The following is a 12,935-nucleotide window of genomic DNA, read 5'->3' as shown; positions in this document are numbered from 1 at the left end:
ATGGTTTAAGACCCTTTCCAAGTCCAATTTGTTTGGTTTTTTAAGACAAAGAATCTAAATACAAATAAATACTTTCCATTAATGCAGGAAGTTTGTTATGGCAGGCTCTTCCTCTGAGCTGGTCAACCTTTTGTAGCAATTTCTCAGTGGGATCCAGTAGCTTCCGTGAAGTAGTATGGATGGCTCAGCAGGACCAAATGTCTTGAAACAGGTCTCAGAGGATTTGATTTTCCCATATTGTTTTGTTTGACCTTTGGTTAAAGACCCACTTCTACTTGAAACTGATTGTTTCACTCTTCTTCCTTGAGTGGTTACTTGAGGTTTCACTAGTGGACTGGGAGGGAACCATAATTATTAACATTTTAAAATATACTTCTTTTGGGGCCTGATTCGAAGCCCATTCAAGTCAAATGGAAAGGCTCCCTCTGATTTAAAAGACCTAATCTAAAGCCCATTAATGAGCCATACATTTTAAAGGCATGAGAGAATTAAAATTATGTGTGCACATTGTGTGTATGTAAATGATGCAAATTACATTAGACATTAACATTGTTGGACTCCAGTGGTGCTATTTCTATTTCCTTTTTCATGGCCGCACAAAACTAGCTTTTTAGGATTTCCCCCTTTTTTGCAGTAGCTGTAACTGGATAGGTTATTGACGGATTATTGATGAAAGCAAACCTAAAAATTCTGGTCATCTGCAAAGTCAGAGGAACAGATATTTCCATCATTCCTTGTTCTGTGCCCATTTCCATTTTAACTCTGAACTCATAAATGAGCGTGAAGTATTCATTTCCCTCTTTCAGCACTACCATCATCTAGTATATGCTGATGTGGCTCATTACAATTTATTTCTGAGCACAGTCAAACCTTGTTTTCCAAACAGACGAATTCATTGTTGGAAAAGATGCTATACATAAAATTTGGGAGCCACCTGGATGACAAATTCTAGCTCATTAAGGGCAATCAGAAGAACAGCACGATTTGATCTACAGAAGTTTTGCACTGATGAAAAGAAGGCAAAGATTTAGCTAATTGGTTCTAAACCAAATGGACATTAAATTACAAATGGGCTATTTTGGTATCGTCATGGAGGATGAAAGAAATGACCTGGAAAAGAGAGGGATTCAAGGGAGTGTTTATGGGAAGTGAGAGAGAATATAAAGGAAAGTTGGGCTAGTGAATGTTATGGAATGAGCAGGGAGAGTATGTGATGGAAACAAACTGGTCATCTGTGGTATAGCAGATTATCTACCTTCAGAGATGAGGCTTGCAAAAAATGAAAGCCTTGGTGCAAAGCAGCTCTGCCCTCCCTTCTGATCTGTGGAAGGCAGATGCTTCTATTAATGGCAACATTTCAGTGCCAGAAACAGCCTGTAAAACCACTGCCCAGCCTGAGTCAGATAAAAGGGGCAGTAAGAGACAGGCTTCTGATGGCATAATGAACTCTAATAGAAGACCTGTGAATTGTTAAAATTATCTACTCCCACTGAAAACTAAAGGTTTACTGCATCAATCCAGGAGAGTATTTGGATTGAGAGCAATGGTAAACACTGTGCATAAGTGCTGCTTTGAATAAACATCTGGCATAAAATACCTTCCAGAAGTTTAAAGCACTGACCCTTCGACAGAATGTTTTCCAACGGCAAATCAGTAACACCAAGCTGTCTTATCCAAAACAGACATGAAATCTTTGTTGGCCTAACCAATCTCTTATAGCTGATTTCAAATATGGTTGGATTTATATGTTCAGTTCAGTTAATTTATTTTGCCCTGCATTTGTGTCTTAAATTAATAAACAAGAGGGATTGTGTTAATCTTATTTTTTTTAAAGTACAACTTTCCTTCAGCAAAAACGATACCCTAAACTGGGAGACTGGACATGGTGTTTGTACTATGCTGAGGGAAGGCTCTACAATTTTATAATTTATCTATAGTTGGAATGGATCTATTGCCTTTTCCTTATAGGATTTGTAATCTTCCACTATGTAGAATTATGGGATGAAGAATCAACCCATCCCACTGCTATCTTCCTAGAACAGCTTCATTTTAATTCTGTACTTTCTGCCATAGGTTGCTATTAGACAAGAGATGAAACAGTGGATGGACTGTTGTGAATTACATCTATTGATGGTTCTAGAGCAGTGGTTCCCAAACTTTGACAACCTGTGAACCCCTTTCACTAAAATGTCAAGTCTCGTGAACCCCCTCCTAAAAATGAGTATTTCCAAGTAGTTTCTCCCTTTACCCGAGTATAAATTATAAAAGCAGTGATCTTGGAAATATAAAATTTGTTTTTATGACATGTTTATTACACACTATTATTTATCGTTACAGTATTTGTATTACATTATGAAAACGGCAACACGCTTCCAAGATCTCACTTTCGTAGCTTGTATCACTTTGAATAAGCCTGTTATAAGACAAGGCTCCTATGTTTCATCAAGGAGTATCAGATGTGAAACAGCATGAAGGTATTTAAGAAGCCAACTCAAAGAGTTCCTCCTCCTCCAAGCATTCAGGTCTTGAGCAGTCCAGGCAAACAACACACGTTACAACAAAGCTTAAGCTTGTTCTTCATAATAATTTAAAAAACAATACTAGCTGCCTATTTACTTTTAAAAACAGCAAAAAATACCCACCTCTCTTTCCATTTCTTATAAGATGAGTCTTGATTTCTTAAATCTCCTCAGTGTGACAGGTATGCTTGCTTTGATCTGCTTAGCTCTTGGTAGTCGAAGGGCTCCAGTCTGCTGGCCCCGTGCTGCCCGGGGTCCGTAGGGACAGCTCAGTCTGCCATTAGGGAATGTTTTCCCGGGAACCCCCTGTAATATTTCACGAACCCCAAGGGGTTCACGAACCCCACTTTGGGAAACACTGTTCTAGAGATACCAACAAAACCTTTCAATGGAACTATTTTCCCTGTAACTCAGTTATGTCATGTTCTTTAAATAACATTAAGATCTGAGCAATGACAGTGTAGTGTCTGAAATAAATCCAAGGTGAGTATAAGATGTGGGACTTGAGTGGCAGCAGACATGCCCAATACTAAACAGTTGTCAGTAAGCAAAGATCCAGAGAACTGCAGCTCAATTTAGAAGAGCTGTTTAGAAATGTCTTTCCCATTGTTGTTTGTTGTGTGTTACAGTCATGCCTAGAAGTCCTAGTTGTGGTTGTCCCATTAAGCCCCATTGTGGTATTCACTGTATAAACACAGAATGAGAGACAATCCTGCTTCAAAAATCATACAGTCTAAATAGATGAAACAAACAAAGGGTGGGAAGGGAAACAGAAAGGTAGTGGCAGAGCGAGGAATGGAAGCCAGGATCCCTGACTTGCTGTCTTCTGCTCCACCAAGCTGTGTCTAGGGGCCAGGGCTCTGGACTGGGAAGTGGAATGCTCTCTTCCTCCTGTCTGGAGAGTTTCTGTGGAAGTCCTGTTTCATCATCCTGACCACAAACTAATGGCCTCCTAACATAGGAGCCTTGTTCTTTCACATCAGAACAATAGAATATGACTTTTTACAGCATAATCTGCAATGCAAATATTCACATACGTATCATGAGTGGACACAATTCAATATTTTCTCATTTTAAACTTCTGCTAATTTTTTTTCTAGCTGTCAGGAAATTGATCCTCTGAGGGCACTATTTAAAGGAACTCTGTCCAGTTAGAAAACTACGTTGCCAAGACCAATCGCTTTAAGGTTCAAAGAACAGATGCTGCAGCTGCAAAAGGTAATAGCTCTCCACATTTTAAGAATGTTGCCTAACACTTTCCATTGTAGGACCATGTTTTCAATTGCTTATATAGTATTGTATTGGATGCTGACCTGCATGATAGCAGATTAGATATTGACATCAGTGGCCCAATATAGCATGTTATAATCTGATTCCACTCAGATTTAATTGGGTACCATGGGTGAATGACTCATTTCAAATAAAATAAGAAACTGCTTAAAATTTTCACTGAGCTGAATCTGAACTTTGATTTTTGCAAAATGTCTGGACTTTTAAAATCATTACTTTTATGTGCTTGTGTACTTACTGGTTAAAGCAGATATACCAAGGGAAAGACTCTTTTTGCAGTATGATGGACCTGACTAATACCAAGCAGTACTAAGGGGGGAATCCTGGTCTCATAAGGTTTTCAAGTGGGGTTTCAAAACCAAACCAAAATAACTTGGATAAGTTTGAGATGAATGGTAAGAAACAAACCTCCTAATTGTTTGGGGCTCACCCATGTGTGATACTGAAACTGTCAGCTCAGAGAAAACAAAGAATGAGGCTTTTGGGGAGTTCATAAAAATATTATATTGTATAGCAATGTATGTTGTGACTCATCTTCAAAACCTTTATGCACCAATGGGCCTCTGATCCATCACTGGTCATACTGGGAATTTATCATACACCGATTTTATATGACAATATAATTGTTCACACTTTTTAAAGATTGTCTCATTATTTCTATTGTTGATGTCTATTTTCAGTGATTTATAACATGCCTGTTTGGAGGTTTGTACATCATACCAGTCTTGCCAGGATGGAGCCTCAGCAATCTTGCTGTCATGTAAGCCACTCTCTTGGCCAGGCACTAGAGAAGCAGACACTTCTTCATTTTGTTGTTGCTGAATCCAGGTGGCATGGTGTCGGCTTCTACAGTGCCTGGCCAAGAGAGTGGCTTACATGATGCTGGCTGGCTGAGGAAAGCATCTCAAGAGTGTAGTGAGGAGGGAGTTTTCTCAGTCTTTGTCACTGAGGTGCTGCTGGAGTCCTAGGTGACTTAGCTCTCCTGGAAATACTTTTTCTCATCTGCTTGATGTGCAACGGTTCTTTCTGACATGGGCCCTTGTCACATTCATCTGTCCCTTTGTGACTTACAGATTGGATTACTGTAATGCAGCTGGTCTTGAAAGACGATAGGGGCACGTCTACACAAGCCTCCCAGGGCAGGTAGACAGACTTTCGCTAGCAGGGCTTGAGCTAACACACTAAAAATAGCAATGTAGATGTTGTGGCTCAGGCTCTCAAGCCCACCTGCATGTTAAAGCCCATCTGGCTTTTCCAAAAGAAAATCGGAGCAGTTATTTATATTCAGTGGATACATTCTGGCATTGTGGTTATTTTTAACTAAAAGTGATTAAGTCTATAATATTTTTATGATTTGTGCCCAGAGACAATTATGGTGGTATATTTTTAAAAACTGAAGAGGAAAAAATCAAATAGATAATATGGCATGTGTAATTAGGTTTACATTCATACACACGTGTACATACTAGTAGACTGAAATATATGATTTAAAAATGAAAACCATCTGGTGGTGCTCAATTGAGCGTGAAAACTGAATAAATGTAAAATGATGTGCATTTAAAAAATTGTTTTCACTGGGCATTCAGTTGTTGAGACACAGAAGCAAATGAAAAGAGCCTCAGAAAATGATCACCTTGACAAGTTTCAACTCTGTCTTCAGGGTTTGAAGCCCAAGGAGATAGGCAATATATGGGGCAGTGTTTGTGGCTACCCTCAAAATGCTGTATTGAAGTTATGATTGAGAATCTCTGTCTATTCTAACTTTTCCCCTTCGTTCAGCTGCTGGTAACTTTCTCAAAAATCCTTTGAGCCTAAAAAGGTCCATACTTGGTCTCAGGTAAGAACAGGGTGTGACTGCGTGCGTGTGTGTGTGTGTGTGTGAGGGAGAGAGAAAGAGATACAACCCTTTAAAAATAGTGAAAACTAAATCTTTTCAACTTTGGGGCCTGGTCTACACTGCCAAGTTTTTCCACCAAAAGGCAGCTTTTGGTGATGACACAGCAGAGGTGTACACACTGCAAAGTCACTTTTTGCAACGAAACTCCTCGGTTCCAGCGCTGTAATAAAACCACCTCAACGAGAGTGATAAGGCTTTTTTGCGCAAAGTGCCAGGGTAAACACCTTGCTTGCTTTTACTGCTGTAATTGGCCTCTGGAAGTGTCCCACAATTCCTGTGCTCTGCTCCTTGTTTTGAACTCAGCAGCCCGGCAGGCATACGCCCCTCCTCTTTCAAAGCTCTGCATGCTGTGCTGCTCCGCTCTGGGAAACAAAGAGCAAATCCATGGGAGGCAGGTGAATGCACCCTTGGGGGAGGCTAGTCCCTGCCCCTCCCCCCACCCAAGGCCCTGCCTCTCCCCTTCCATTCCCCCCCACCCCTGCCGGAGCCCAGAGCACACTGCACCCCCTGCGGCCACCACTCCCCTGCTTCCCCCCAGCCCCAGCGCACCAGGCGGGTGGCGCAGCTGGAGCGCCCCCGGCCCCAGCATGCAGGGCCAGTGGCATGGCCAGAGTGCCCCCACCCTGGAACGCCGGGCGGGCGGCACGGCCAGAGTGCCCCCAGCACTGGGCGGGCAGTGTGGTCCCAGCGTTGGATGGACGGGTGGAGCAGTGTCGTGGCCCCAGCCCCTGGGTCTTGTGCGCACACCAACGTTCCAGCCTCTTGGCCCCAGAAAAGGAGAAAGGGATGGGAACAGCAGGCAGGAGGGGCCGACCTGGGGGTGGAGCGTGGGCAAGGCCACATCAGGCTGTTTGGGGAGGCATAGCCTTCCCCTGCCTATGCTACCTGCCGCCCATGAGCAAATCATTCACGTGGAATGCTCCTGCTGTCTTCCACACTATGAACACAGGCAGGCAGGGGTGGATGTGTGTGTTTGTGTGAAAGACAGACTCTGTTCTGTGCAAAGCCAGTGAGGGAGATGGGGGCTGATGTCGTTGTTTCCTCTTCCCCCTACCTCAGAACAGTGGCTGTGGTTGTCTGAACTTAGGAGACAGCATGCCAACACACTCACTCTGCCCCAACACAGTCCACCCCCCCCCCCATACACATGCTCCCTGTCACACACTCTCCCACCCCCCACACACACTTCAGTTGAAGAACATCTGGCAATCTAGTAGGATGCCCATGAAACAATGGGATTGAGAAACCTGCATCATGATGCTGTGCCTGCCCCATGAGGCATTGCAAACCCTTCCCAAAGCACCCTGTGGTCAGTTTCACAGTGGGATAGTAACAACAATGCACTGCTCTCTTTTTGGTTGCAAGAGCTGCTAGTGTGGATGCATTCCAGAAACACAAGGAGCACAGTGTGGACATGCAACAGCGGTTTAATTAAAGCACTTTAATAAAAGTGGTATAACTTTTAGCAAAAAAACTTGGCAGTGTAGACATAGCCTGAGTTATACAAGGGAGGAAAAATATTCTTCCAACTTGAAGAATATTTGTCCCAGCTTTTGTTTTGCCTGTCTTCATCTGGGGATCTCAGCACTTCATAAACATTAATTAATGTTGATCAAACCTGTGAGGTAGATAAGTACTGTATTATGTCTGTTTTACAGCAGGTCACTTGACTTGCCTTTCACACAGCAAGCTGGTGGCAGAGCACAGGACAAGAACATAGGAGTCCTTAGTTCTATTTTCCCTGCTCTCATGACTTCATTCCTTCCCTATGCTAATTAGAATTTCACATCCACAACTGCATTATAACAAAAATTCTATAGTCTTATTCCCCTCCCCACCCCGCAGCAGAGTGACCTAATGATTGGCATGCCAGCCCGAACATTTAAATTGCTTGGGTTTTTTGTAATGCAAACGCTTACTTTGAAAACATATAGAACACCTGTTGTTTAAATGTTTTAGGTTCCTAATATCACCTATTTAATTAATACTGACTCACATATTGGGAAATGGACTAAATGTTAGAAACTTTTAATAATGTCGTAGTGGCAGAGTAGAACTACAACAGAATTTGACTCGTAACACACGGTATGACAATCTGATCTGAATGCCACTAAGCTTAATTCTGTATGTTTGTTTCTTGGTGTATTTTAATTAGGTTCCAACTGTATCTTATCCCACAGTTGGAACTGACTCATGTTGCCTCCCACCCAGTGGAAAATTGGATCAAACCTTGTTGGAAACTTGTTCATATCAAGCCCCATTGTGAATACACACCAATGTCTCTTCTTATATTAGAGACCATGCTCTGTTCTGTGCTGTTGCATGGTTTACTGCATTGTTTGAGGATTCCAGGAGCCTAACATACTGTTGGGGGAACTGACTAATTGCACCATATTGTGAATGTTCTTTGATGGCATCTCATATGATTAGGGGAACTGACTCATGGCAGGACAGTCTTTTATTATGAGAACGTGACATTTTGTGTTTATTAGTCCTGTGACTCAGTCAAAAGAGGTCTGTTTTGATTTTGGGTGCTCTTTGGCAGAAGTAGTGCTTCATACTACTGTACCATGTTGAGAATCCATGCTTGGACTTGAGCTTGTTTGCTAAGCTACTATGCTGGCTATTGCTCAGAGATGACTGTGTTAGGAGGGAGGAATTGGTGCCATGGCAATGCTGGACCTGGCAGGTATTGAAAGGTAAATAATCTGAAAAGCCTCACCCCATCCTCTCAACCAAGGCATCCGCCATGCTGAGGAGGGAATTGCTTGGTTGCATGACACTATAAGTAAAAAAGGCACAGAGCGCACAGCTGCTGCTGGTGTCCTAAAGCTGCCTAGGCCCCTATGCACCGAAAATGGGGGTCAGATTTTTCTCTACGTTACTCCTAGAAAGCTCCAATGACTGAAGTCAATATGGCTATATGGGTATAACCATGGGCAGAAATCAGTTTAAGGGGTCTGAAGGCTCCTTAACATTGAAAATGCTACAGAGACTTTCATAAATACTATCTGGTCATTGCTGGGACCTTTATTGAAAATTGGCATTTTGTGGTACTGTGGTGTTGTTTGGTTTTGATAGCTGTTATTAAAATAATGTGTATGCCTATTTTGTTTAGGATATGAACAGAAATAAAATCTTTTATTGCTATTGTAGGTTTTCTATTTATTTTTCCATCTTTATATTATTACATTAACACCAATTACTGTTTCTGAAGACAGATCTTGTCAAATCATGTCACATCAGACATGTATTAAAATTAACATACTTAAATGTAGAGCACCTACAACAGAAACCAAGCAAAATAAAGTACACTCTTCATTTTAATAATAAGATATATATCTATATCGAGATATAGATATATAAACACTCTGCTGGTATAGTTTTCTGTGAAGATCCCAGATCCTTTACAGATGTTAATAATGTTCAAAGATAGAAATATTTCAGGAGCTGTATAAAGTGTGACAACATTTGTTTGAGTTAAAGCCCATCTGGGAAATATGGAATGTGCCAGTTCCTAACTTTAGTACTGCACATTATGAGAAATTTGTTGCCATTAAAAACAGAATAACCGAGGAGCAGCTATCTATAATGTAGAATTATTTACACCCAATTGTCATTCTAGTGGAGTGTGCAGGTGATGACATAAACTGCAAGTGCAAAGCTTGAGTAGTTGTCATTGTTATTATTATCGTTTGTGGCAGTGTCCAAGATGTGCTTGGCCCGTTCCAGGCATACAAGAAGGGATAGTTCTTGGCTAAAAGAGCTTTGTTGCTATTAGGACCCCAAGATGGAACCACAGCCCTATATTGATAATGAACATGCTAATGAACACTTTTCTTCTTTGCTAACATTTCCATCTCTCTCCTGCTGCTGCAATCACAACTTCTCCACTTCTGGTCTGTGTTGGTCTCTCTCTCTTTCCTTTCAGAGTAACAGCCGTGTTAGTCTGTATTCTCAAAAAGAAAAGGAGTTCTTATGGCACCTTAGAGACTAACCAATTTATTTGAGCATAAGCTTTCGTGAGCTACAGCTCACTTCATCGGATGTATATGATGAAGTGAGCTGTAGCTCATGAAAGCTTATGCTTAAATAAATTGGTTAGTCTCTAAGGTGCCACAAGTACTCCTTTTCTCCTTCCTTTGTAAACCAAACATGCTGTTGAGGGTTTTTTTTTTAAGCTAATGAATTTAAAAATATATTTGTAACAAATTTTGTAAAATCAGCAATCTGATAGCTTAGTGGACTAATACTTTGTTTCTGGGCAGTTAGTCTTTAGAAAGCTTTGGTGACAGCACCTAATCCAACCACTCGGTATTAAGTTGAAGTAGTTATTTTATTACCAGAACCTCAGGCTCCAAGCCTTCGTGAACCTACAGGACCTTGTTTGCTTCAGACCTCATGAACCAAAACTTGAAAGGTCAGTTGAGAAACTTATCATAAGATGACCCGGACAGTATTTTCTCAGCTCCAGACTGTCTTCTTGGAGAGAATGGAGGCATTAAATGGGCTCTGATGATCTGCAAAGGACAGTTATTAGCTATTTTTATTTTCATTGTTACATCATGTTCCTGAGGCTGGCATTCCTCCTCTTTCTCAGAGAGAGAACAGCAGGAGCGGCCAGATAATCAGATCATACAGGACATTGAAAAGGGCAGAGTAATAGGCTATACTAAGGCTGCCTCTGATAGAGTGTACCAAGGATTTAAAACCTAACTTTTGTGACAGAAATTGTAATGGGAACAGAAAAAGGCACAACGTGAATCCAGTTTCAAGGCAACAAGTGTAATAAGAACAGGGAAGTGGCAGAAAATGCCCTTTAACTAAGGACACAACAAGTGAACTCATAAACATGAACACAAACTCTTAACTGTCCTTTAGCTACCATTCGTATGCCTGGTTACCCAATCTACCTGTGCAAATGCTGCTTTGTGTGCAATGCTGGGTTTTGCATGTTCAGAGGGGTAGCAATATGGGCCCACCTGTTGCAGCCATGACTGAAGAGCTATCCCAAGACTTTTAAGCATTTGTCTCTCTTGGATACTGTAGAGGCATAATGCGCAAGGATGCCATTTTATTTTAACTGGAGCGAGAGAGTGGGGAATCTATTATGACTCCTAGTTCCAGATTATTATTTCTTCTTTCTAGAAGAAACCAATGACAATGCAAATTTGACTGACAAGTATTTGCAAAATCTCTAATGATGGTGCGTTCAGTTCAGTTCAGTTTTAGTATCTGTTTTCAATCTGTCTCGCTGCAATATTTAACAGCTTTTAATTTCATAGAGTGTTTGTTTGGATTTTAATTTCTCTTGTGGTTCTAAGTATCTAAATTCTGGAAGAGTGGCTGGTTGTTTTGCACCAGGTGGAGTTCTTCTGATCCATTTCATCTTTGGTTATGGTAATGCAAATCTCCTTTTAACAAAATGGCAACTTCTTCTGGTGGGGACATGCTGATAATTGTCAGTCAACTAGTGGCCAACCTCTGCCAGACAAATCTTAGCCAGTACAATAACCTGCAACTGGTGATTTTTATATGACGTGCTCATAATGTAGGCATCTACGTAACATAATTTGGCCTGAAAATTTTTGTGCCCGCATTAGTGCTCCTGCAGGAAGTCTAGGTTGAGGTTGGGCTAAAATCTAGTTTTTTGTATATTCTTGTTTATATTCACTTTGGCTCAGCTTTTCAGAAAAGAAGGGCCAAATTCTCTGCTAATGTAAATCAGTGTAATTCCATTGAAATCAGTGGAGCTGTGCCCATTTACAGTGTCAGGGAATTTGGCCCATAGATTTTTTTTAACCGTTCCTTAGATTTCAGTGGAAGCACCTCATGAGATCCAAGAGAAAACTTCATTGACTAGAAATGTTCTGTTGACTTCAGTGGAGGATTTCTCATTAATATGATTTTTCCTAGTATTATTTACAGTGCAGTAGCACCCAAAATGTGCTCAGTGCTGTCCAAACATTCAGGGAGAAACTTGAATCCATTTGTCTCTTCTCTTGAAATCAAGGTAGGTCTTTGTATTATTCTGGTGGCTTAGAAATTTAGCCTCATGCCCACTCATTCATCTCTTATCTTAGTAAAATATGTTTGTCTGTTTGTTTCCCCCCACAGAATCCTCAGTCTTGTTGATGGATATCTTAGTGCTAGTCTCTTTTAAAACAGAGATGACTTAAACAGAATCTGTGCTTATGACAAACTATTTTTGCATTTGTTTTTAATAACAGCAACAAAAACCCCAAACCCCCATGTTTTTCAACAAGCTACACAAAAATTCCCTTGCAGAATGAGTGTGTACCAAGATTCAAATTGAAATGTAATTTTTCTAAAACTATAAACTCCTGAAAACAGGGGGTTGATCACAAAACTTCTACTGCTTTCTCCTCTACCATAACACAGATATAATATCTTAATGCACTACAGATAATACCAGTTTCATTCTCTAATAAAACATGGTGCAAACAAAATGCCAATATCCATTCTCACTGGGAATGGTAATACCTTTTCACTGGCACCAGAGAGCGTGATAATGCGTGTTAGCTGACATGCCAATGTTTAACTAAGATCTGTGAATGTAATTCTGCCCTGTCATTGTTGTGACTTTGAGGGAAAATTCAAAAACTATTCATGACTCATTGAAAACTTTTAAAGAAAAAAATTACAAACATTTGTGGAACTACATATAAACACACAGACAGCATATTACATTTTTCTTCAAGTGATGGTCCCCATATGTATTCAACACGTGGGTATGCATGTATACCAGGACCCTGAGTTCGGGATTCTTTTTACAAGCTGTGTCCGTTGGCCTGCACGTGTGCTGTAGCTCTCCTCATACTCCAAAGCAAGGACATAAAGGGTGGCATGGGCTGGCGCCTCTCCAGTTCCTTCTTACTGCTGCATGGTCCAAGTTGGAATCTTCAGTGTCCTTAGCTCCTTTCTGCTGCATCATTGCTGTAAAGATATTGTATACAGTTAGTTTTTGCAGTGTTGTAGCTGTGTTGGTCCCAGGATATTAGAGAGACACAGTGGGTGAGGTAATATCTTTGATTAGACCAGCTACTGTTGGTGGGAGAGACCAGCTTTTGAGCTTAAATGAAGCTCTTTAGGTCTGTGAAAGATACTCAAGAAGGTCTGTCTACACTGCAATCAAACACCCACGGCTGGCCTATGGCAGCTGACTTGGTCTCGTGGAGCTCAGGCTATGGGGCTGTTTAATTGCGGTG

General features: G+C 41.0%; 1 protein-coding gene across 4 annotated transcripts in view; it reads left to right on the top strand.

The window, feature by feature from the left end:
• PDP2 (pyruvate dehydrogenase phosphatase catalytic subunit 2) overlaps window positions 1-12,935 on the top strand; it is a 172,953-nt gene that overhangs the window by 26,780 nt on the left and 133,238 nt on the right. For 2 of the 4 annotated variants that reach the window (XR_012154512.2, XR_012154509.1), the window contains exon 2: window positions 3,620-3,737. The gene's annotated coding sequence lies outside the window, so the exon portion shown is untranslated. Of the gene's footprint in view, window positions 1-3,619; window positions 3,738-5,588; window positions 6,191-7,886; window positions 9,489-12,935 lie in introns of those variants that run through there. The other 2 variants (XR_012154511.2, XR_012154510.1) reach the window with 2 other exon arrangements.

Source organism: Lepidochelys kempii, chromosome 12 (genome assembly GCF_965140285.1).
Source record: "Lepidochelys kempii isolate rLepKem1 chromosome 12, rLepKem1.hap1, whole genome shotgun sequence".
Taxonomy (NCBI): Eukaryota; Metazoa; Chordata; order Testudines; family Cheloniidae; genus Lepidochelys; species Lepidochelys kempii.
Note: the sequence above shows the minus strand (reverse complement) of the source record. Positions and strands in the feature narration are given on the sequence as shown.